The following is a 24,936-nucleotide window of genomic DNA, read 5'->3' as shown; positions in this document are numbered from 1 at the left end:
TCGAAGCTACAGGATATAAATGAAAGCGTTTTTCTCCTGTGCAACCATTAATTGATTAAACAAAGTGAAGTGAATTATACTGTATATATATATATATATATATATATATATATATATATATATATATATATATATATATATATATATATATATATATATATATATATATATATATATATATATATGGGCTTCACGGTGGGAGAGGGGTTAGTGCGTCTGCCTCACAATACGAAGGTCCTGCAGTCCTGGGTTCAATTCCAGGCTGAGGATCTTTCTGTGTGGAGTTTGCATGTCCTCCCCGTGAATGCGTGGGTTCCCTCCGGGTACTCCGGCTTCTTCCCACTTCCAAAAACATGCACCTGGGAATAGGTTGATTGGCAACACTAAATTGGCCCTAGTGTGTGAATGTGAGTGTGAATGTTGTCTGGCTATCTGTGTTGGCCCTGTGATGAGGTGGCGACTTGTCCGGGTGTACCTGAGATAGGCGCCAGCGCCCTCCGCGACCCCGAAAGGGAATGAGCGGTATATATGGATGGATATATATATATATATATATATATATATATATAGCGTTTTTTCTCTAGTGACTCAAAGTGCTTTTACATAGTGAAACCCAATATCATTTAAACCAGTGTGGGTGGCACTGGGAGCAGGTGGGTAAAGTGTCTTGCCCAAGTGACTAGGATGGCGGACGAGGGGATCGAACCTGCAACCCCCAAGTTGCTGGCGCGGCCACTCTACCAACCGAGCTATACCACCCCAACAAAGTAATTGTTGCAGCCCGAAAAAGAAGACCTCCACGTTGATGTGAATTAATATTCCTTCAGTCAGGTGTTTATTTATTATTTTTTTGAATATTGTCATGATTTCTCATGATGGGTTGTACTCATGTTTCATTATGCTCTGTTTTGCATTATTTCCTGTGTGTGTTACAGCAGAGTCTAGCTCACTGGGGTGATTACAAAAGCGCAGTCTTAAATTGACTGTAATTCATTATGGTCTTTAAAAAGTATTAAATTTGACTTGCTGAAACCTGCAGATTCCCTGTGAAGCTAACTACTGAATCAAACACATGGAATATCACATATTTCATTCTGCCATAATTCATGTGCACTTGAATGCCTCTAAAATGTCCTTTTTTAAAAACATTTTCTAAATATTAATGATATTTTAAAGTATTGCGGAAAATCTTACAGCATTAGTTAAGATGAAATAAAATCTAAAAATGTTGACAAAGGTCCAGAAGAAAAATAAAAAAAGGGTTTACTTGTTTGTTTTTTTCAGAAGCAAACAAGCTAAATATGGAAGACGCTAAGCAGCATGTTGGCCCTCTCTGTGGGAAATTTCAATACAAAAATTGCACGGCGAAACAGTCGATCAACATAAAGTATTAACAACTCTGCAGGAAGGAGTTTTCTTTTCCCCAAAGCAATTCCAGCCTAAAATACTACTTTGCGAAGACAAAAAGAGTAGGGCTGCACCTGTCAATTATCATAGAAATCGTTTGATTAATCGAGTTATGGGATAAAACACAATTTAGAGCAGGGGTAGGGAACCTATGGCTCTCGGGCCAGATGTGGCTCTTTTGATGACTGCATCTGGCTCTCAGATAAATCTTAGCTGACATTGCTTAACACAATAAGTAATGAATAATTCCGCTGGTAATCATAGTGTTTAAAATAAGGTTAAAAATAAAAAACATTCTCGTGCATTTTAATCCATCCATCAGTTTTATACCGCACCTGTTCAAGAAGTCCCATTAATGCTAAAACTTATTTTATTTATTTTTGGATAGCTTCAGAATAACAATTTTATTTATTTAAAAGAATAAGAGAGGTATTATACTCAAAAAATATTTGTCTTACTTAAAAATGCACGCGTTTAGTTGTATTCATTGCTGAAAAATATTATATGGCTCTCCCGAAAATACATTTAAAAATATTTGGCTTTCATGGCTCTCTCAGCCAAAACGGTTCACGACCCCTGATTTAGAGCCTCAATGCGTATATATATTTTTGGGAAAACCATTGAAATAAAAATGTTTCTGGTGCTGTAATGACCTGTCGCGTCGTTTTCTTGTGTGTTTCCTTATTTTTGTTCACTTCCTGTCTGGCTGCGCCTTTCTGGCCTTAGCGCCGTTTCCCTCACCTGTCCCTGATTGGCAACCTAAGCACACCTGTTCACGGTTGCCAATGAGGCTTCCATATAAACCAGGCCTGGGCAATTATTTTTGATTACCTCTCGAAGCCTCTGGAGAAACGTTTATCCTTTTTGCAATTTTAATGATTCATACAGCCGAAAACAAAACAAGGATAGGGCATTTTTTCTTCGAGAAAGGCTAAAATGGCGCCAAGTACCCATTGAGAACCGAGGTTGCTTGACCGCCACGCAAATTTATTGGACGCGACTTGAGCCGGACTAAACGGCCATAAAATCCGAGCATTTAAAAGACCTTCTTTTCTGCACTTTGCCTACTGTCTCTACATCTTGGGGTCACGCCACCAGCAATCAGGAATTCCCTTTAGAACAGTGACCGATTGGTACCAGGCCACACAAGAAATAAAAAAATATTATTATTAAATCAACATAAAAACACAATATATACATTATATATCAATATAGATCAATACAGTCTGCAGAGATACAGTCCGTAAGCACACATGATTGTATTTCTTTATGAGACCCCCCCCCCGGTTTTCAAGCGTTGACCGGTCTGCAGCTACAAAAAGGTTTGGGACCACTGCTTTAGAACACATGTATATACAGTGTGTGATACAATAGGTTGAGTGGAAGCCAATTTGCATTAAAATGTCAACAAGCGGTATAAAATGGATGGATAGATGTCAATTGGAGGGAAAAAGAGCTTTGCCGTAGATAATCATATACTGTGAAAGGTTGTCAACAGCTGCGATGAGGGGGTGACTTGTCTAGGGTGTACTCCGCCTTCCGCTCGATTGTAGCTGAGATAGGCACCAGCGCCCTCCGTGACCCAAAAGGGAATAAGCGGTAGGAAATGGATGGATGGATGGAGTTGTCAACAGACGTATAGATTAGAGTTGCACGGTATACCAGTATTAATATTCTAACGCGATACTAATTAAGCATACTACGTACTATACCGCCTCTAAAAAGTACATTGGTGGATCTACACTTAACATCCATTGTGATGATACCAAGTACAGGAGCGTACCTAGTCGATACTACTATGATTACATCGATACTTTTTAGCATCACAAAATCTTCTTTTGTAATATATAATAAAAAAAATACTATGTTTATAAACTCAGGAAATATGTCCCTGGACACATGAGGACTTTGAATATCACCAATGTATGATCCTGTCACTACTTGGTATCGGATTGATACCCAAATTTGTGGTATCCAAAACTAATGTAAAGTATCAAACAACAGAAGAATAGGTGATTATTACATTTTACCAGAAGTGTAGACGGAACATGTTTAAAGAGAAAGTAAACAGATATTAATAGTAAATGAACAAAGAGATTAATAAATAATTTTCTACCACTTGTCCTTAATAATGTTGACAAAATAATAGAATGGAAAATGACAATATGTTACTGCATACGTCAGCAGCTAAATTAGGAGCCTTTGTTTGCTTACTTACTAATAAAAGACAGGTTGTCTTGTATGTACACTATTTCATTTAAAGGCCTGCTGAAACCCACCACTACCCACCACGCAGTCTGATAGTTTATATATCAATGATGAAATATTAACATTGCAACACATACCAATACGGCCTTTTTAGTTTACTAAATTACAATTTTAAATTTCCCGGGAGTTTCGTCCTGGAAACTTTGTGTAATGATGACGTATACGCAAGACGTCACAGGTTTTTAGGAAGTATGAGCGCTGCACACACACACACAGCTAAATGTCATCTGCTTTAATGGTATAATTACTCAGTATTTTGGAGATCTGTGTTGCTGAATCGTTTGCAATTTGTTTAATTAATATTGGAGAAGTCAATGTAGAAAGACGGAGTTGGGAAGCTTTAGCCTTTAGCCACACAAACACACAGTGATTCCTTGTTTAAAATTCCTATTAATAATCTTATGAGATCAAGAAATATCATAGACATATGGAGAGTAAAACACCCTAATAAAAGGGAGTATTCATTTTACTCTACTGTACACAATTCCTACACGAGAATTGATTACTTTTTAGTGGAAGGCTCTTCCCTCTCCAATGTCAGTAATCCTGAGTACCATAGTAGAATAATCTCAGATCACAGTCCTGTGAGTTTGCAGATTCAAATTGATCTCCTTAAAATCAAACAAAAATGGAGATTTAATCCACAACTATTATTATATGAAGATTTTAAAGAGTATATAAACAAGATTATCCAAGATTTTATTGAGGTGAATGATAACGGAGAGGTCTCAGACTCCACTTTGTGGGAAGCTCTTAAAGCTACTGTGAGAGGATATATAATTTCATTTGAAATCTCAAAACAAAGAGAAACAAGAAAAAGGCAGAGAGAATTAGAAAAAGAAATTAAAGAAATTGAAAAAATTCATATAAATTCTCTTTTGCAGTCTGATTACAATAAGATGCTGAAACTGAAAAATGAATACAACTCTCTTCTTCATGGGGAAGTATCTAAACTCCTGCTGAAAAATAAAAACATTTTGAAATATCCGATAAACCACAAAAACTTCTATCTAGACAGCTCAAAGGAGATCAAGCCAAAGCTGCTATTCACAAAATATGCTCAAACACAGGTGAAACATGTACAGATCTAAAGGATATCAATAATGTCTTCAAAGACTTTTATTCAGAATTATATAAATCTAATTCAGCTATATCGGTTAATGATTTAAATGATTTTTTTACCTCATTAAACTTACCTCAACTGAGTCCAAATAATCAGAATTCTTTAGACAACACTATTTCAAATGAAGAACTGCAAAAAGCACTGAAATCTTTCTCCTTGAATAAAAGTCCTGGTCCAGATGGATTTGGTGCGGAGTTTTATCAAGCTTTCAGTGAAATACTATCCCCTATAATACTTAGAATGTTAAATGATTATTTTGTGAACAACAAACTTCCAAGTTCTTTGTATGAAGCCCATATATGTATAATACCAAAAAAGGGAAAAAATCCACTTGATCCAGCCAATTATAGACCTATCTCCCTGCTCAATTTAGACCATAAGATTCTAACTAAGGTACTCGCAACAAGGTTAAGCAACCACATAACAGAAATTATTCATCCAGATCAGGTCGGTTTCATCCCGGACAGACCTTCTTTTGGCAATGTACGGAAATTACTGAACGTATTGTACTCAGACTGCACAGGAAACAAAAAGGCTGCCGTCCTGACTCTGGATGCTCATAAAGCTTTTGATTCAATTGAGTGGGCTTATCTTTTTCATGTTCTCAAATTATTTGGATTGGGAGAAAATTTTATAAAATGGGTTAAAATAATTTATTCTGCACCAAAATCATATGTCATAACTAATAATGTAATATCGGATAGTTTTGAATTACACCGCGGAGTGAGACAGGGTGACTGCCTTTCGCCCTTACTCTTCAATTTGGCCCTCGAACCACGGGCTATTGGTTTAAGAATGAACTCTAATATTAAAGGATTTTCAGTGGGCTCATCAGAGAGTCTCATCTCCCTTTATGCAGATGATGTACTTGTTACACTCACTGAGCCAGAAGTTGCACTACCACTTCTTTTAGAATATGTAGACTCTTTTGGTAGAATATCTGGTTATAAAATAAACTGGTCCAAAAGTGAGCTTATGTTCCTAGGAGATAACGTTGAGATCAGTCAAAATCCAGTTAAAGTCGCAGAAAATTACATATCCTATCTTGGCTTAAAAATATCTAAAAATTATGAATCATTACTAAAGTTGAACTTTATTGAAGCCTTTGAGAAACTGAAAGTGTGTATTGAGTATTGGAAGACCCTACCTCTCTCTATGTTAGGCAAGGTGAATGCTATTAAAATGATCACTCTGCCAAAATGTATTTATCTTTTTCAAAATTTACCAATTGTAATTCCTGTAGATTTTTTCAAAAAACTTGAATCTTTAGTTCTAGATTTTGTGTGGGGATGTAAAAAACGCAGAATATCCAAAAAGCACTTATTTAGATCTACAGAGGAAGGGGGACTGGGTCTTCCAATGTTCAAAAATTATAATTGGGCATCAAATCTCAACGCATTGACCTATTGGAAGATGGGGTCCCCAAATAATGAATCTCTTAATTCTGCTCCCTTATGGCTGAAATTGGAACTGCAGTCATTAGTGAAACCTTATACATCATTGCTATCGTTACTTTTTATTAAACCAGTCTCTTCAATTAAATCAATAAGTCATAGTGTTGTAGTACGAAATTCTATCAAAATTCTTTCTCAAATTAAAAAACAATTGAATATTTCCAATGTAGCTATGTATTCACCAATATATCACAATCATGCATTTATTCCATCGATAACAGATAAAACATTTTTTGACTGGTACTCAAAGGGAATTAAATGCATAAAAGACATTTATGTCGAGGACAGTCTTGTGTCATTTGAGCAATTGCGAATCAAATTCAATTTGTCCCAATTCAGTTGGTTTTGCTATTTGCAGGTAAAAACATTTATTAAAGAAAACATTTCAAAGTCTCAGCTGGTAAATGAAAAACATCCTCTTTTAGAACTATTAAATTTACCACCCACAAGTAAAAAGTTTATCGCTAAATTTGTCAGCTGCTTCATTATGTCCATGACATCAGCAGACAGTGTTAAAAGAGCAAGGGAACAGGAACTAAGAACAACAATACCTAATAAGCAATGGGAACAGACACTCTCTCAAATTCACAAGTGCTCAATTAACAGCAGACATAGGCTCATACAGTTTAAAGTGATTCATCATTTTTACTATTCTAAAGTTTTATTACACAAATTTTATCCGGATACATCTCCACTTTGTGATAAATGTAAATCTGCTGAAGGATCATTGTCTCACTCGTTTTGGGGATGTCCAATTATTCAATCATTTTGGTCCAGCATTTTCTTTTTTTACTCGGGGGTATATCAGAGAAAAATTGTCCCTGATAGGGATATGATCTTATTTGGGTGGTCTTCAGAAACACAAAAGCTTCCAAAACATATTAGAACTGTGTTGCTGCTTGGGACGGTTTTGGCCAAAAGACTCATTCTCAGAGACTGGAATAGTCTATCTGCACCCAACTTCAGGAACTGGTTAAATGAACTTGTGAATGTAATGACTCTTGAAAAAATAAGATTTATAAACTCTACAAATATGAATAAATGGGAATTAACCTGGAAACCTTTACTGACATATATTGAAGCATAACTTATAGACATTTAAAGGAAAACTAAACTGCCATTTTTTTGTAGTTGTATTCCTTTTTTATTTTTAATTTTTATTGTTATTATCTTTTGTACTGATTCAACACTACATTTGTTTTTCTTGTGTCACTTCTGATATGGTTTTGTCATGGTTTACTTGCTTTTTTGTTCTGTTTTTTTTTTTGTGATTATTGTTTTGTATTGATCAAGCCCTGTAACTTTTCCTTTTTTTTCCCTCTAAGTGTGTACGGTGGACAGGCCCTCGGGAGGTGATCTTGTGAACACTTCCTGAGGATCCTTGATGCCAAAGGTATGTTCATCCATTTTGCTGTGATCTCGATAGCCTGCTGATCGTGAGCCGCAGCGGGATGGATGGATATATATGTATATATATATATATATGTATGGATATATATATGTGTGTGTGTATGTATATATATATACAATATATGGGTATATTTTCTAATAATGTCTGTACTGTAAACCTTGAGTTGTTAAAGTTCATGTGCACCTCTCTCCTCAAGTGTGTATGTGTGTGTGTATGAGTGGATGTGACTGTTTGTCATTTTAACTGTAAAATCTAATAAAATATATTTGCACAAAATTCCTGGAGGTAAAACTTAACTATGGATCAGAGCGGTCAAGCGGACATGAATCAATACGGAATGCAACCAGCAGGTTTCGGTGAGAAAATTGTGGTTAAAAAGTCGCTTCTTGCCGGAGAAAAGCTGAGCTTGTGTCGTCCATAGCTGCCGTCGACTCCCCTGAGACACTGGCCTCAAGACACCCGTAGACACACACTTCTCCGACTATCAGGTACTATTAAACTCACTAAAACACTAGCAACACAATAGAAAGATAAGGGATTTCCCAGAATTATCCTAGTAAATATGTCTAAAAACATCAGAATCTGTCCCAATCACGTTTTTTTTTAACTTTTTTTTTTTTCTAGTCCGTCGATATCAATATCCTCAAACACAAATCTTTCATTCTCGCTCAAATTAATGGGGAAATTGTCGTTTTCTCGGTGTGAATAGCACTTTTTGTTGGAGGCTCCCATCATAAACAATGTGAATATGTGAGGAGCCATCAAACATGTGACGTCATCGTCTGCGACTTCCGGTTGAGGCAGGGCTTTTGTCTTAGCACCGAAAGTTGCGAACTTTATCGTGGATGTTCTCTACTAAATCCTTTCAGCAAAAATATGGCAATATAGCGAAATGATCAAGTATGACACATAGAATGGACCTGCTATCCCTGTTTAAAGAAGAAAATCTAATTTCAGTAGGCGTTTGAGGACATACTTGCAATAAGAAACATATGTTTAATGTATCGTTATTATTGTTTGTTAAATTAAAGCCAATAATGCAATTTTTTGTGGTCCCCTTTATTTAGAAAAAGTATCAAAGTATCAAAATACATTTTGGAACTGGGGTGCCCAAAATACAGATGACCTTAACGTCAACTGTGCACCGATAGACCCCGTATCCATCCACCTCTCAAAGACACGCCAAAAATACGGAAATAACAGTTTTTTTGGCCAAAGACATATGTCATGCAAAGGTGGGTGGAGTAGCCAGAAATTGTACTCAAGTAAGAGTACTGTTACTTTAGAGATGTATAACTCAAGTAAAAGTAAGGAGTAGTCACCCAAATATTTACTTGAGTAAAAGTAAAAAGTATGTTGTGAAAAAACTACTCAAGTACTGAGTAACTGATGAGTAACCTGTTCGTTTAATGATGACGGCAACAAGTAGTGCACAAAAAAATAAAAATAGCAATGAACAAATTGAGAGCCGGGAATATCTCTTAAGCAACTAAAACAACAATATATTTAAATAATATATATTTGGTTTTACACTGTATTGAAAAAAAATTTGAAAAATAAATTTTACCTTTGCAACCTCATTATACTATTGGCTAAGTTCTTTGTGCCTTTAAAAAAGATTTAGAACTTTACATTAAAACACTCTACCTCTAACAACCAAAAAGCTGTGAAAACGATGTTGCTGTGTTCCAAATTTAAGTTAGATACTGAGATTGAGTGAGCCTATGTCTTTGCACTTTGTTTATTTTATATATATATATATATTTTGCATTCTATTTTAGTTACTTTGAATTTACAACTCCCTGGCACTGTTGTGTACGGTTTTTATACTGTTTTGTACTGTTTTTGTACTTACTTTGATGATTATTTTCAAATGTTTATAAATGCCCATTCATACATTTCCTACCGCTTATTCCCTTTGGGGTCGCGGGGAGCGTTGGTGCCTATCTCAGCTACAATCGGGCGGAAGGCGGTGCACACCCTGGACAAGTCGCTACCTCACCACAGGGCCAACACAGATAGACAGAAAACATTCACACTCAAATTCTGTTGAAATTTATAAATAAAGGTTTCTAAAAAAAAGAAAAAAAAGTGTGCAGTTAATCATGTGACTGCCTGGCTCTGTTTGATTGGTGAAACAGAGTCAAACGTCACCAGTGACTGCATTTGATTGGTGAAACGCAGGCATGTGATGGATCCTACTTTGAATGTCTGTCGGACAAACCAAACAAAGAAAGCGTGCATTAACAGATCGATAAAAATCAGTAGCGAGTAGCGAGCTGAATGTAGATAAATGGAGCGGAGTAAAAGTAGCGTTCTTCTCTATAAATATACGCAAGTAAAAGTATGTTGCATTAAAACTACTCTTAGAAGTACAATTTATCCCAAAAGTTACTCAAGTAAATGTAACGGAGTAAATGTAGCGCGTTAGTACCCACCTCTGATGTCATATAAATCCTGTGAGCGATACATGAATGGCTTCCTTTGTATGTGTCTTACATGCATAATCTTATTTTTTCACGTTTGCACACTTCATGATTGCACTTTGCAATGACGTATTTTAGTAAGCCCTTTGTTTTTTGTACATTTTATTCAATTAATAGTTAATTGTTTGTATAGTTTCATTTTAAAATGAGAGCCAAGTTTGCATACTGAGTGACACAAGATGTTAGTGCATATGTCAGTAGCTAAATTAGGAGCCTTTGTTTGTTTACTTACTAATAAAAGACACGTTGTGTTGTGTTGGATCCACTTTGGACTGGACTCTCACGGTTTTGCTGGATCCACTATGGATTGAACTTTCACAGTATCATGTTAGACCCGCTCGGCATCCATTGCTTTCGGTTCCCCTAGAGATGGGGGTCCTCTCCAAGGTTTCTTATAGTCATCATTGTCACCCACGTCCCACTGGGTGTGAGTTTTCCTTGCCCTTATGTGGGCTTTACCGAGGATGTCGTAGTGGTTTATGTTGTGGATTGTGAAGCCCTTTGAGACACTAGTGATTTAGGGCTATATAAATAATCATTGATTGATTGATTGAAGTTGTCTTGTATGTTCACAATTTTATTTAAGGACACACTTGCAATAGGAAACATATGTTTAATGTACCCTCAGATTTTTTGTTAAAGTAAAGACAATAATGCAATTTTTTGTGATACCCTTTATTTAGAAAAGTACCGAAATACATTTTGGTTTTGGTACCGGGACAACACTAGTATAGATATTTGGCTTGTCTGCTCCTATAATATGTAACTCTTTCTTTACATACAGTGAAACAAACAATGTTGTATTTCTGCAGTCAGAGCAAAGATGCACTTTAAGCTGATGTCTATGCATGATCATTTTTGTCTCCGGAGCCTCAGCAGGTATTAGAGAGAAAAAGGCACCGTGATGAGGTCAGCCTCGTCATTGTGGGACAAGTTGACTACATAATTGGCTACGTCTCCCCATCCAGAGGGGCTCCTCTCTATTTAAGTCAAGTCATGCCCTTTCTCTTCTTCTTCCTCCGCTCCCTGCTTTTATTACTCATCATCCCGTCAGCCTGACTGTGCGGTGATGTGCCGTGCCGCATGCATCCGGTCCGTGCGCCAACAACCTTCCCAATTTTTAATTTGTAATTATGTTTATAGATTAAATGCAATCTGTTGTTGTGTTCTCTATTTTGAGTGTGCATAAATGAAGGTGTGTGTTGCTGAGCCGGACTGGACCTGGTTTTTAAGAACTCTTTAAACAATCTAATTTAATTGACAACCTGGTCTGGTGAAGATAATGTCCTTTATTTAAAAAAAAACAAAAAACTTTTTCTTGAAAAAAAATAAAATAAAAACAGTTACATAGTAATGTGTAATTAATGAAAAGGAGTAAAATTAACTGTTAAAGGGTAGCACTGTTAGTGGACAGGCCTCAAATTTTAACTTTTTAAGATCAAGGCAAGTTTTGCCTTAAAGGAGGGCTCATATTTTAGGCAACCTTTTAGGGAAAACTTTTTCTTTCGAGGCAGGAGATATGTGTGTATGTGTGTATGTATGTAAATGTGTATACTGTATTTCCTTGAATTGCCGCCGGGGCACTTATTAATTTAAAACCTTTTCTCCCCCCTGCGCTTACCAAAGGCATGCGGTAAAAGTAAGCTTGCGCTAATTATTTTAAAAGCTCTTCTCACTCCGGCACTTACCAAAGGCATGCAGTAAAAATGTGAGTGCGATGTAAGGATACCATCATGAAAAGCACATTTAATAATAAAAAAAAGTGTTATTAGGGTCTTACCTTTACTTATAAATGAAGTCCATGCCAGCTTCTTCTGATCAGAAGCATCGATAACTTGTTTATAGAAGTCTTCCTTATCTTTCTTCAGTTTTAAAAGTCTCTCTGTCTCGATTGAGATCTTCCTTTATTACCTCCTGCTTCGATTGAAATCCAGTTTAGAAAACTACTATCAGACCGCTGCTGCTATCAGTTAGCTCGGCTCCTCAAGTGCGGGCGACGACAGAATTACACTCGGACAACTCCCCCTCCCGTTCTGCTCTGTGGGTGATCTCTTTATCCCACTGCTGCCACCAGGAAGTGTTATTGTATAAATAATACACTGGGTATTTAGGACTGGAACATGCTTTATTTCAGCCCGGTTGTTTACATAGCCAGCATAGGAGTGTTACATCCTAAAAGGTCCGTCGTGCAACCCCCGCGTCATATCCGTCCCAACACATATCACGTCACTCATTGTCACTTCTTCTGCAGCCAGATGAAGGATCCATACTGTACCCACATTCAAACCCCGGTGTTATTGCTGTTGGGTATATGGAAAGAGTCCTAAGGGACTATGCATGGCAGGGACGTCCATCTCCCTGAGTCAAGCGTGGGCCTCACCGCATACCTTAACATGGGTCTCAGGGTGCTGCTATTCCATCGCCCCGAGACCCATGTTACTTCCCCCTGTCTACGCGCCCTGCTTTCCCCAAGCCTTGTTGTTTCTTCTGAGCCACAACCTGAAGCTCCCTTGTTCTGCCTCCTCTTCCAGGGCTTTGAGGGCCTTCTTTAGATTGGAGCCTTTGATCCCGAGGGACTTTAGGAGCTGGTGGGCGGACGCTCCAGTGTAGCCTCTACAGCCAACTTCTACTGGATTGGTGAAGAGCCTCCATCCTGCTTGTGCGCACTCGCTTGCCAACCCTGAATACTTGTCCCTCTTTCTTTCAAAGGCAGCCTCCATTCCCTCTTCCCATGATACTGTTAGTTCTACCATGATGATAGTTTTAGAAGAGGTGGACAATAGGACAATGTCTGGGCGTAACAAGGTTGTTGTAATCTCTTGAGGGAACTTCAACTGACGATCTAGATATGCCCTCATGTTCTACTCGCTGACAGGAGGGACTGGATGCTCTTGCTGCTGCTGTGAGGCTGGCCACCTTGCTTGACAAACTTAATCGACCACTGAGCTGTTCCTGGACTGGCCCCATTTGCTTCCACTCTGCGTGCCTCCAGGATTTCAGCTAGCTTCCGCAGGACGCGGCCGTGCTGCCATCCATACCGGCCCTGTGACAAAGCCACCTTGCAGCCAGAAAGAATGTGATGCAAGCTTGGGTTCTGGGAGTCACAGAGCTGGCAGGTCACCTCTGCCCCGTACCACACATGCAAGTTCCCAGGACTGGGGAGGGTATTGTATGTGGCCTCGCCTGGGGCATATTCCACATGTCTGCCCACGTAACAACTCTGTTGACAATGGCCTCCCAATTGGTCCATCACCCTTGCTGCTGTTGGCTCACAGCCTTGATCATATAGCTCTCCTATTCCATCTTAACCACTTCTGAGATCACCAGATCTTTTCTTTCCTTCCTTGAGGCTTTGGACCACTTCTTGGATGCTGTTCCCCATCCGAAGCCGGCTCTGCCAGGCTGTAACTGTCTTACCATCTCCTGGTGCTTCAGTCGGACGATGGCCGGGTCTACTGTCTGCATAGCATTCCACTTACGCCCTGTACAGACTTGGGTCTTGGTGTTACGGACAGATGGATCAGGTGAGTCTCTGAACTCGAACACAAGCCTCACCTTCTCCTGTTTGTAGCCCAAGCTGACGGATTTCAGTGGCAGCTTCAGAATGGTTCTTCCAAACAGTGCCGTGTTGGAAAGACATCTGGGAAGGCCCAGCCATTTGTGGATGTAGTTATTGGCTTTTGAGTCCATCTTGAGGACTGTTGTGGAGGTGATGTCGCCAACTTCAAGGGCCACATCAGGCAATGGTATTAAGGTGAACTGGTAACACCAGACCTTGAGTTTCCCTCGAAGATAGCTTTGATCAATTTTGTTCAGGCCATCCTTCAGCTGAGAAGTGACGGAGACAGCCATGTGCTTATCAGACATGTCAGCAGTGAAAAGCCTTCCCAGGCTGCGCACAGGTTGGTCGACCACGCGTGGGATTAATTCACCGTCCACTGAAAATGAGATGTTGTCATTCCTAGCTCCTTTCCGGATGGAGAGGCTGCGGGACTTGGCAGGTTTTATTTTCATCCGTGCCCATACTAGGAGCTCCCCGAGTCTTTTCAGGAATCTGGAGCTGGAGGTACATGCAGCCGTCTGGAGGAGGGTGGTAACATCATCCATGTAGCTACGCAGCGCCGGGAGTAGCTGGCCTGACTCATATCTTAATCCTAGGACCATCCGTCTTCCACCAAAAAGGATGATCTCAAAGACTGTTGTGAACAGTCTTGGAGAGCTAGAGCAACCCATTGCTATTCCCTTCTCTAACTGGTGCCAACCAGTTGAGATCTCCTGAGTCGTGTTGCAGACTTTGAAGTTGTTAAAGTAGTTTACTACTAGACTTTGGATGCATGATGGAATGTGGAAGAAGTTGAGTGCAAAGCTGATGAATTGATGTGGAACCGATCCATAGGCATTTGCCAGATCCAACCAAACCACATGCAGGTCCGTTTTGATGCGCTTGGCTGACTGGATTTGCTCCCAGATCATGGCCGAGTCCTCCACGCAGCCAGGGAAGCCTGGAACGCCTGGAACGCCTGCCTTCTGACAACTAGTGTTGATGTAATTGTTTGCCAGAAGGTAGTTGGTCATCCGCTCCGCCACCACGGTGAAGAAAAGCTTCCCTTCCACATTCAGTAGGGCAATGCCTCTAAACTAGTCGATGTTACAGGAGTTGCTCCCCTTTGGGATAAAGGTTGTTATTGCTCTGCTCCGCCAAAACTGCGAAGAAGGCTCACGTGGGCGAGGTACGTGCCGTGGTGATCCGAGGGGGAGGTCCTTATGGCTATCACTGAGCTTGTCTGTGATGTGTTCCTCCAACTCCTGCTCACTGGTCTGGAGTGTCCCGTTCTTCTATATATGTGTATGGATATGGATATGTATGTGTGTGTGTGTGTGTGTGTGTGTGTGTGTGTGTGTGTGTGTGTGTGTGTGTGTGTTCCCCCGCTTCCGCCATCCTAGTCACTGCCGTTGAGCAAGACACTTTACCCACCTACTCCCAGTGCCACCCACACTGGTTTAAATGTAACTTAGATATTGGGTTTCACTATGTAAAGCGCTTTGAGTCACTAGAGAAAAGCGCTATATAAATATAATTCAATATGTATGTATATATATATGTGTGTGTTCATGAATGAAATGTTTAAATCATGATTAATGATTAAGTAAAGCAGTGTTGGGGTGTAAACATAATACCATCATGTCATTTGTAATGTCTAATAAAAAGACTATAGATAAACGTTATCCACATATTTACAAAAAATATATTATTTTTTTAAATTTTTTAATAACATCTTGTCAGCTTTTTGTCATTACATGACATTATGAGTTTGAGCAGAAATATGGCGTACAGGAATTAACTATACACAAAAAAAAAATAACAAAATTATGTCACTTGGATGATTTTTGAAGTGACATGAAAAAAACAATTCATGTAAACAAAACTTGGTGTTTCCTTTTTGATATCAAAATAAAACACAAAGCAGGTTGGCTAATAAATATAAAGTCTAATGAACAAGCGTTCTTTTCCAACGCCTCCCTAGTGTTTCAGTACAACAGTTTGGCCAACAAAAAACAAAAACACCGGAGGGATACCTCTCACATCGAATAAAATATCTTCACCGCCTGCGTTGAATTCGATGAGATGACAAAACATTATAGTTAGCATTGATGTTATTCGAAGACTGATAAAGTTTTCAGTGAAATAAAGGAGTGAACATTCCAGTAAGCAAAGTAAAGACTTTATAAACAAGTTGTGACAACGTTAACGACACATCGGCTGCTGCAAAACATCAAACAGTTTTCTCTCTCGCTGTATACTTTTTGTGTGGGGACAAGTGCGTCCGTCTCCAAAATTGTCCACACCTGTGTCCATCTAAACACAGCAGTGTGCTCTTAAACGCACAGCAGGAAGCAAGGGAAAATGACATTCAACCGAGCTCTTGGCTCCGTTTAATCCGAGGGGAAATCTCCGCAGCAAAGTCGGTGTCGTTGGCCCGCCATAATTATCGAACCAAACGACGCTAGTGCGCATGCGCCTGACTTCGTGTTTCCAAAAGTGCATCAACAAATGACGATTTTTCGGTCATTAAGAAATTAATCGGCATTATCGCAAATTATCATTATACTGCTTAGTGTTACATTCCTTGTCCATTAACAAGTAAAAAGTCAAGGGCGGTTATGGCATGTTCTTGCCGCAAATATTGGTCAGTTTTTTTGGGGGCATTACAGCAAATGCCGTGGTAAAATTCGATCGCTGAGTGGACCAGCAGCACACACAATCCTGTGTGCTGCACGGACTGTATACCTTGCAGACTGCATTGATATGTATTGTCGGAACCAGAAATATTAATACTAATCAATCAATCAATAAATGTTTATTTATATAGCCCTAAATCACATAAGGCAAGGAAAAACTCAAACCCAGTGGGATGTCAATGTGAATGACTATTAAAAACCTTCAATAGGATCGCAGATATGGGTGACACCCCCCCAGGGGGGACCGGATGCAATGGACATCGAGTGGGTCTAGCATAATATTGTGAAAGTCCATTCCATAGTGGATCTAACATAATAGTGAGAGTCCAGTCCATAGTGGGGCCAGCAAGAGACCATCCCGAGCGGAGACGGGTCAGCAGCGCAGAGATGTCCCCAGCCGATGCACAGGCGAGCGGTCCAACCCGGGTTCTGACTCTGGACAGCCAGCACTTCATCAATGGCCACCGGAGCTGTGCCCGCCCCTTCCACAAGGGAGAGGGGGGCAGAGTAGAAAATAAAATAAACGGCAGATCAACTGGTCTAAAAAGAGGGTCTATTTAAAGGCTAGAGTAGGGGGAACCCGGCTTCCTCCCACTTCCAAAGACATGCACCTGGAGATAGGTTGATTTGCAACACTAAATTGGCCCTAGTGTGTAAATGTGAGTGTGAATGTTGTCTGTCTATCTGTGTTGGCCCTGTATTGAGGTGGCGACTTGTCCATGGTGTACCCTAACCTTCCGCCCGATTGTAGCTGAGATAGGCCCCAGCGCCCCCCGCGACCCTAAAGGGAATAAGTGGTAGAAAATGGATGGATGGATGGATGGAGTATACAAATGAGTTTTAAGATGGGACTTAAATGAGTCAACTGAGGTAGCATGTTCAACTGTTACCGGGAAGGCATTCCAGAGTACTTGAGCCCGAATAGAAAACGCTCTATAGCCCGCAGACTATTTTTGGTCTCTGGGAATCACTAATAAGCTGGAGTTCTTTGAATGCAAATTTCTTTAAACGCAGATTTCTTGCAGGGACATATGGTACAATACAATCGGCAAATAGGATGGAGCTAGACCATGTAGTATTTTATACGTGAGTAGTAGTAGTACAGGTGAGCCAGTATAGGCGTAATATAATCAAACTTTTTTGTTATTGTCAAAGGTCTAGCAGCCGTATTTTGTACCAACTGTAATCTTTTAATGCTAGACATAGGGAGACCCGAAAATAATATGTTACAGTAATCGAGACGAGACGTACGGAATGCATGGATAATGATTTCAGCGTCGCTAGTGGACAAAATGGAGCCAATTTTAGTGATACTACTGATATAAAAGAAGGCCGTTCTAGTAACATTCTGGATGTGTGACTCAAAGGAGAGAGTTGGGTCAAAGATAATACCCAGATTCTTTACCGAGTCGCCTTGTTTAATTGTTTGGTTGTCAAATGTTAAAGTTGTATTATTAAATAGGTGTCTGTGTCTAGTAGGACTGATAATCAGCATTTCCGTTTTTTGGCGTTGAGTTGCAAAAAGTGAGCGGACATCCATTGTTTAATTTCATTAAGACACAGCTGACTGCAGAAAGAAACAACCTTTTTGTGAGAATGAGTGTGAATGAGGGCGGGTGGGAGGGTTTTTTTAGTTGGTGCACTAACTGTAAGTGTATCTTGTGTTTTTTGGGTTGATTTTATGATTTGAAAAAAAAACAAAAAACATTCCCAATAAAAACCGCGGTGGGACAGCGGGTCGTAGCGAGAATTGCAGCTTGAGCATCCTTTTAATGAGAGAAAAAATGAGTACTGGTACACTTGTTACTCGCCACCACAGCTCCACCTACACATCGCCAATGGTGCTGGCATCGCTGCCTTTCCTCCAGCGAGAAAAAGGTTCACCAATTAAAACGAGTTCCTGGTATGATGTCTATCTGGACCTTGAGGCTAAACCAGGGGGGGTGTTGTCATCGAGGATGCTTCCTCTTTCCTTGCAGTCTTCCTTGCTTATTTTTGATCTCGCTGATGAGTGAGCTGCCAAATATTTTTTTTTAAATCTCGCAATTAAAAAGATTTCTGCCGGAGCGAAGTATTTCCCTTCTCGCTGCTGTTGGTGTTTTGGCTCTCCGGGGGGATTGATTGAAAGAGAGACAGAGTGATGTTGTATCTTCTCCCTAGGCGGGCTTATCTAAATTCTCCAACCTTGATCATATACAGTGAGTGTGAACTGAAAACGTGTGGGCCAATGGGTGCTTTGTTGTGCGGAAGGACATGCCAAGGTTACTGCGTGGGATGCGGGATGAAGGTTTAGGCGCACTTTTTGGTATCCTGAGGAGGGTAATCTATTTGTCCATAACAATAGGAGCACTCTATGTGCTGGCCAACTATCCTTTGGATTTCTCATTTGTGATCAAGAACACGGATGGGTATTCCACTCCTCGCTTTTATAGGAACTGACTAAATTCTGTCTGTACTACCTATTCATGTAAATTTAAAGGCCTACTGAAATGAGATTTTCTTATTTAAACGGGGATAGCAGGTCCATTTTATGTGTCATACTTGATCATTTCGCGATATTGCCATATTTTTGCTGAAAGGATTTAGTAGAGAACTTCCACGATAAAGTTCGCAACTGGAAAAAAGCCCTGCCTCTACCGGAAGTCGCAGACAATGACATCACATGTTGATGTCTCCTCATATATTCACATTGTTTTTAATGGGAGCCTCCAACAAAAACAGCTATTCGGCCCGAGAAAATGACAATTTCCCCATTAATTTGAGCGAGAATGAAAGATTCGTGTTTGAGGATATTGATAGCGACGGACTAGAAAAAAATAAAAAAACGCGATTGCAATCGCGTTGCATTGAGAGGGATTCATATGTTTTGAGACATTTACTACGATAATTCTGGGAAATCCCTTATCTTTCTATTGTGTTGCTAGTGTTTTAGTGAGTTTAACAGTACCTGATAGTCGGAAGTGTACGCCTACGGCCGGGTGTTGACGCGCAGTGTCTCAGGGAAGTCGACGGCAGCTGTACGGGAGGCGCAAGCTCAGCTGATATCTGTTAAGTGGCGACTTTTTAACCACAATTTTCTCACCGAAACCTGCTGGTTGACAAGTGGTCGGGATCCATGTCCGCTGTGATCCATAGTAAAGTTTCAACTCCGTGAATTTTAAACAAGGAATCACCGTGTGTTTGTGTGGCTAATGGCTAAAGCTTCCCAACTCCATTTTTCTACTTTGACTTCTCCAATATTAATTGAACAAATTGCAACTGATTTAGCAACACAGATGTCCAAAATACTGTGTAATTATGCCCTTAAAGCAGACGACTTTTAGCTGTGTGTGTGCGCAGAGCTCATATTCATAACAGCCTGTGACATCACGCGTACACGTCATCATTATGCGACGTTTTCAAGAAAAAAGTCCTGGGAAATTTAAAAATGCAATTTAGTAAACTAAAAAGGCTGTATTGGCATGTGTTGCAATGTTAATATTTCATCATTGATATATAAACTTTCAGACTGCGTGGTGGGCAGTAGTGGGTTTCAGTAGGCCTTTAAACGGAGTCACCCGGCCGTCCGATTGCTGACTCAGCCCCGACTCGAGCACATTGCGGAGAAATAAGCAGTCAAGTAAGATAGCTTTCAGGTATCAAGTTAAAAGTTTATAGTCACACACACACTAGGTGTGGTGAAATTACCATCTGCATATAGACTTTTTTTCCCCCCGGGGTGATGGTCGGATGGCAGGGCTTCAAAGCAGCGGTCGCCTTCCAGGGCCCCAACTCCCCGCTCCTCTGTTGCGAGTTTGTCGTGATTAAATGTAACGTGTTTATGTGTGCACTGCATGGAGGCCAGTCTAGATTGGATTTTTTTACTCATCTTTTTCCCCAGCCTTTTCCCTTTTTCCGATCTTTTACGGGGCGCCTCGTGGTGACCCATCAGCGTTCCTGTTCTGTAACCCTGTACACTGTTTGTTTGTCTAATCTTGAACGGGTTTGTGCTGAAAACAAAGTTTCGTTGTGCTTGTGCAATGACAATAAAGACCTATCCATCCCCTTGTTCCACCCCCAGGGATGTGAGGGGAGCAGTAAGCAGCAGCGGTGGCCGCGATCGGGGATCATTTTGGTGATTTAACCCCCAAATCCAACCCCTTGATGCTGAGTGCCAAGCAGGGAGGTAATGGGTCCCATTTTTATAGTCTTTGGTATGACTCGGCCGGGGTTTGAACTCACAACCTACCAATCTCTAACCCAGGGATCGGGAACCTTTTTGGCTGAGAGAGCCATGAAAGCCAAATATTTTAGAATGTATTTCCGTGAGAGCCATATAATATTTTTTTTAACACTGAATACAACTAAATGCGTGCATTTTTAAGAAAAACCAACATGTTCAGAGTATGATAAGGCTCTTATTCTTTTTTTTAACATTGTTATTCTGAAGATACCCAATAATAAATAAAATGTTTCTTACCATCAATGCGACTTCTGGTGCTGCATGGTTTTGCTGATGGCTTTGTACTCTGGTTGATACGTGGTTATTTTTAACACTGTGATTACCAGAGTAGTTATTCATTACGTATCATGTTAAGCACATTTCAGCAAAGATTTATCGGAGAGCCAGATGCAGTCATCAAAAGAGCCACATCTGACTCTAGAGCCATAGGTTTCCTACCCCTGCTCTAACCATTAGGCCACTGAGTAGGTCGGCTCTATTGTAAGCAAATTTACGGCCGAGTCATACCAAACACTATAAAAATTTGGACCCATTACCTCCCTGCATCAAAGGTTGGAATTAGGGGTTAAATCGCCAAAAATGATTCCCGGGCGTGGCCACTTCTGCTGCTCATTGCTCCCCTCACCTCCCAAGGGGTGAAGGTGATGGATCAAATGCAAAGAGAATAATTTCACCACACCAAGTGTGTGTGTGACTATCAGTGATACTTTAACTTTAATCAATGCGCTGCTAAATGCAGGTCCTTAACGTCACCGCTTATAATAACAATATTGCTAATACTTAGTTAATATTCAGGTCTCAAAATGTAAATGCATATTGTTGGCACTTTTTGGACAGTTAATTATTTTTGGTCGGGATAAACACAATACGGCTCCTATTAGGTTAAAGTACCAATGATTGTCACACACACACGAGGTGTGGCAAAATTATTTTCTGCATTTGAACCATCACCCTGGATCACCCCCTGGGAAGTGAGGGGAGCAGTAGGCAGCAGCAGTGGCCGCGCCCGGGAATATTTTTTGGTGATTTAATCCCGAATTCAAACCCTTAATGCTGAGTGTCAGGCAGGGAGGTAATGGGTCCCACTTTTATAGTCTTTGGTATGACTCGGCCGGGGTTTGAACTCACAACCTATCGGGCGGACACCCTAACCACTAGGCTACGAGGTAGGTCGGCTCTATTGTAAGCAAATTTACGGCCGAATCAAACCATAGACTATAAAAATGTGGCCCATTACCTCCCTGAATCAAGGGTTGGAATTGGGGGTTAAATCACCAAAAATGATTCCCAGGGGGTGAGGGTGATGCGTCAAATGCAAAGAGAGTAATCTCAACACACCTAGTATGTGTGTGTGTGACAATCATTGGTACTTTAACTTTTTTTTAATTTGTTTTTATTTATGCTATAGTCAGTCTCATAGTGACAAATCGACAGATGGAGATTTTGACCTTTTTAAGTTTGGTGACCTTCACTATTTGTTCCCGTCTATAAGGGATTGTAATGGGGGTTATGATGGTGGTGGGCATAGGCTTGAAATGAGAATTAGACACATAAAACAAATGTGGAACATGGGGGTGTTACAGAAGAGGTGAAGGAGACGAGCTTCAGCGCTGCTCCAGAGGCTTGGAATTCCTCCCGAGCGCTGTCTGCACCCCTTCCCGCCCCCCTCGTCCTCCCCCTTCCTCATTTGGCAGGCACTTGTGAAAACAATTCCCCAGCTTTTAGTCATTGTGCAGATCCAATTGCCATTTCCACTTTGGAGGGAAGGAGAGTGAGAGGCAATCCAGATCGACAGAACACACAGAGAGACAGGGAGAAGAGTTGAAATCAGGTTGGACAGATGCCGGGGCCAGTTGAGCGCTTGCACAATATTAATATCTCATGAAGGCTGGCTGGCTGGGGGAGCGAGCTCACCATCTTTTGTGGTTCTTCTGTTTGAGTGTTGCAGCAGCAGCAATCGCAAAAGGCTAAATGAAGGCCTTGTGAACATGCACCAGGGAAAGCGTCCACTTTTCACTTGGGTCCACTTTTCACTTGGGTGACTTCTCCAGATGCTTTGGTCCAGAGAAGAATGAAGAGCCAGGGGAAGAGTAAGACACTCTTATCCCCAATATTTCTTCATTGTTTTTGCCGTTATAATGTAACTATCCAAGGAGGACATGAATCGTTTCAAGTTAGTAACCTAACTTGACTATCGTGGCAATTTGGAAAACTAAATTCTACATTTAATGCAGGAATATTGCAACCTGACTCTCACCAGATGCTTGTAGTTCGCTGAGCTACACACAAATATCTGGGACTTCTCAATAGGAGATGTATTTTAGAAGGCGGGACCTAGTTAAAAAAAAAAATCATTGTGTGTGATTGGATAAACCACTTGTCCGTTATCTTGAATGACGTGCTACTTCAACCACTCACATCGAAATCAACCCGTGACGCTAAAACAGAACAGCCGACATTGGAAAACGACAAAGCGACAAGTCACAGAACTTTTACTGAAACAACGCAGCAATGAGCATATAACCCCAATTCTTGGGACTTTGCACTGGCTTCATTTCAAAAATCTTGCTGTTTGGTTATAAAGCTTTGCATGGACTGGCACCTCATTAGATCTCGGACCTCATCCAAATTCACATTACTGCACGGACTCTGAGGTCCGAGAGCCAGCTCCAGCTTGTGGTGCCCAAGACGAGACTTACAACTCGGGGAGACATGGCCTTCTCTGTGGTCAGCTCTAAGCTCTGGAACACTCTGCCCCTCCATGTTCGAACTGATCCCACAGTGGAGTGTTTTAAGTCTCGTCTTAAGACCAGCTTTTATTCCCTTTTGCATTAATTTGTTTTTGTTGGTATTCAGTCATTGGTGGAGCTAAGGATAATATTTGAATATTGTTTTTAATATTTTTGTGCAGAACTTTGGAAACATTTTTGTTGTTTAAATGTGCTATGCAAGTAGAGTGGATTGGATTGGATTGGATGTCAGTAGACGATCGATGTCGTTTGTGCAAATAAAAGGCTTCATTGGGAACAGCAAAAAAATATTTCACAAAGTCGCCAACGAAAAAAGCATAGACAAACGTCTAACAGAACTTGGTTTAAATTGTTGAACGTTCGGGAGAGACCGTGTCGAATATGCTTAGTTGCAATAGCAGAAACAATGTCAGCACACGCCGCCATTGTTGTTTGAATCAAACAGTCGCTTCTGCGCTACGTCCATGAAATCCTGCCCGGCGATCCTGATTGTTTCATTATTTTTTGATATCTTGAAGGAGTTTGCATTGCCCTAGATCCCAGATCCTTGTGTGGAGGTCAAATCTACAGCATATACATTATTTTTGTCAAATTGTGTGAAATATATTCTGTTCCTAATTTATTCTTTTACTAGCTAATTTATTCTTCTTAGCTGGTTACTATCTGCTGTAACGCAGTTCCAGGTATTGTAAATTTCGGGTTTAGTACATACCTAAATATAACCCGAATCCTCCTAATTAATGGAATTATTTTAATGTACACATTTTTGCTCGGACACATCTACAAGCCGCAGGTGTACACATTGAAACATAAGATGTTGACACAGGCATTTGTGTTCATTAAATAAATAAAAAGAGAGTACCTGTAACACGACATACAGTAGTTACAGTAACTTCCTTCTCCTCCTGTGCAGAAAACACTAAAATAGTCTCCTTCGGCATGTGGAGGTCTGGCCTATTAATGGTCTTGGATTTTTGTTATATAGAATGTATAAAACACATTGACATATTTTATTAACACTTAAGTAACATTATCATATACATACCGTATTTTCCGGACTATAAGGCACACTTAAAATGATTATTTCTTTCTTTTAAAAACTCGACAGTGCGCCTTATAACCTGGTGCACCTAATGTACGGAATAGTTCTGGTTTTGCTTACCCACCTCGAAGAAATTTTATGTGGTACATGGTGTGAGGATAAGTGTGACCAGTAGACGGTAGTCAAACATAAGAGATATGCCTAGACTGCAATATGATGGCAATATTTCTCAAGTAAACAACGCCAATATTTTATATGTTCTGTTGAAAATATAGAACATTACACATGGTGCTCAAAAATCTATCAAAATGTTTTAGTACGACTTTGGTAAGCTATGAAACTGCACCGCTTGATGTATTGTCGGCGCATTAAACATACGAGTATTATTATAGTGTGTGTATAAGGTAAGACATTATCTGACGTTTTGTTTCGCAATATTATGCATAAGCAACTTTTCTTACCTTATGATACCTGCTGATCTGTATTCTGAATTAGCATTAATCCTGAAAAATTGTGCGCGTCCGGCTTTGTAG

The 24,936-nt window shown here is 40.2% G+C and overlaps 1 protein-coding gene across 2 annotated transcripts in view; it reads left to right on the top strand.

Moving 5' to 3' along the window:
• LOC133554724 (forkhead box protein J3-like) overlaps positions 1–24,936 on the top strand; it is a 266,752-nt gene that overhangs the window by 54,954 nt on the left and 186,862 nt on the right. The window contains exon 1 of one of the 2 annotated variants that reach the window (XM_061903806.1): positions 22,633–22,701. The exons of the other annotated variant lie outside the window; for it this stretch is intronic. The gene's annotated coding sequence lies outside the window, so the exon portion shown is untranslated. Of the gene's footprint in view, positions 1–22,632; positions 22,702–24,936 lie in introns of those variants that run through there. 2 annotated transcript variants of the gene reach the window in all.

Source organism: Nerophis ophidion, linkage group LG06 (assembly GCF_033978795.1).
Source record: "Nerophis ophidion isolate RoL-2023_Sa linkage group LG06, RoL_Noph_v1.0, whole genome shotgun sequence".
Classification (NCBI taxonomy): domain Eukaryota; kingdom Metazoa; phylum Chordata; class Actinopteri; order Syngnathiformes; family Syngnathidae; genus Nerophis; species Nerophis ophidion.
This window is presented reverse-complemented; position numbering and strand designations above follow the sequence as displayed.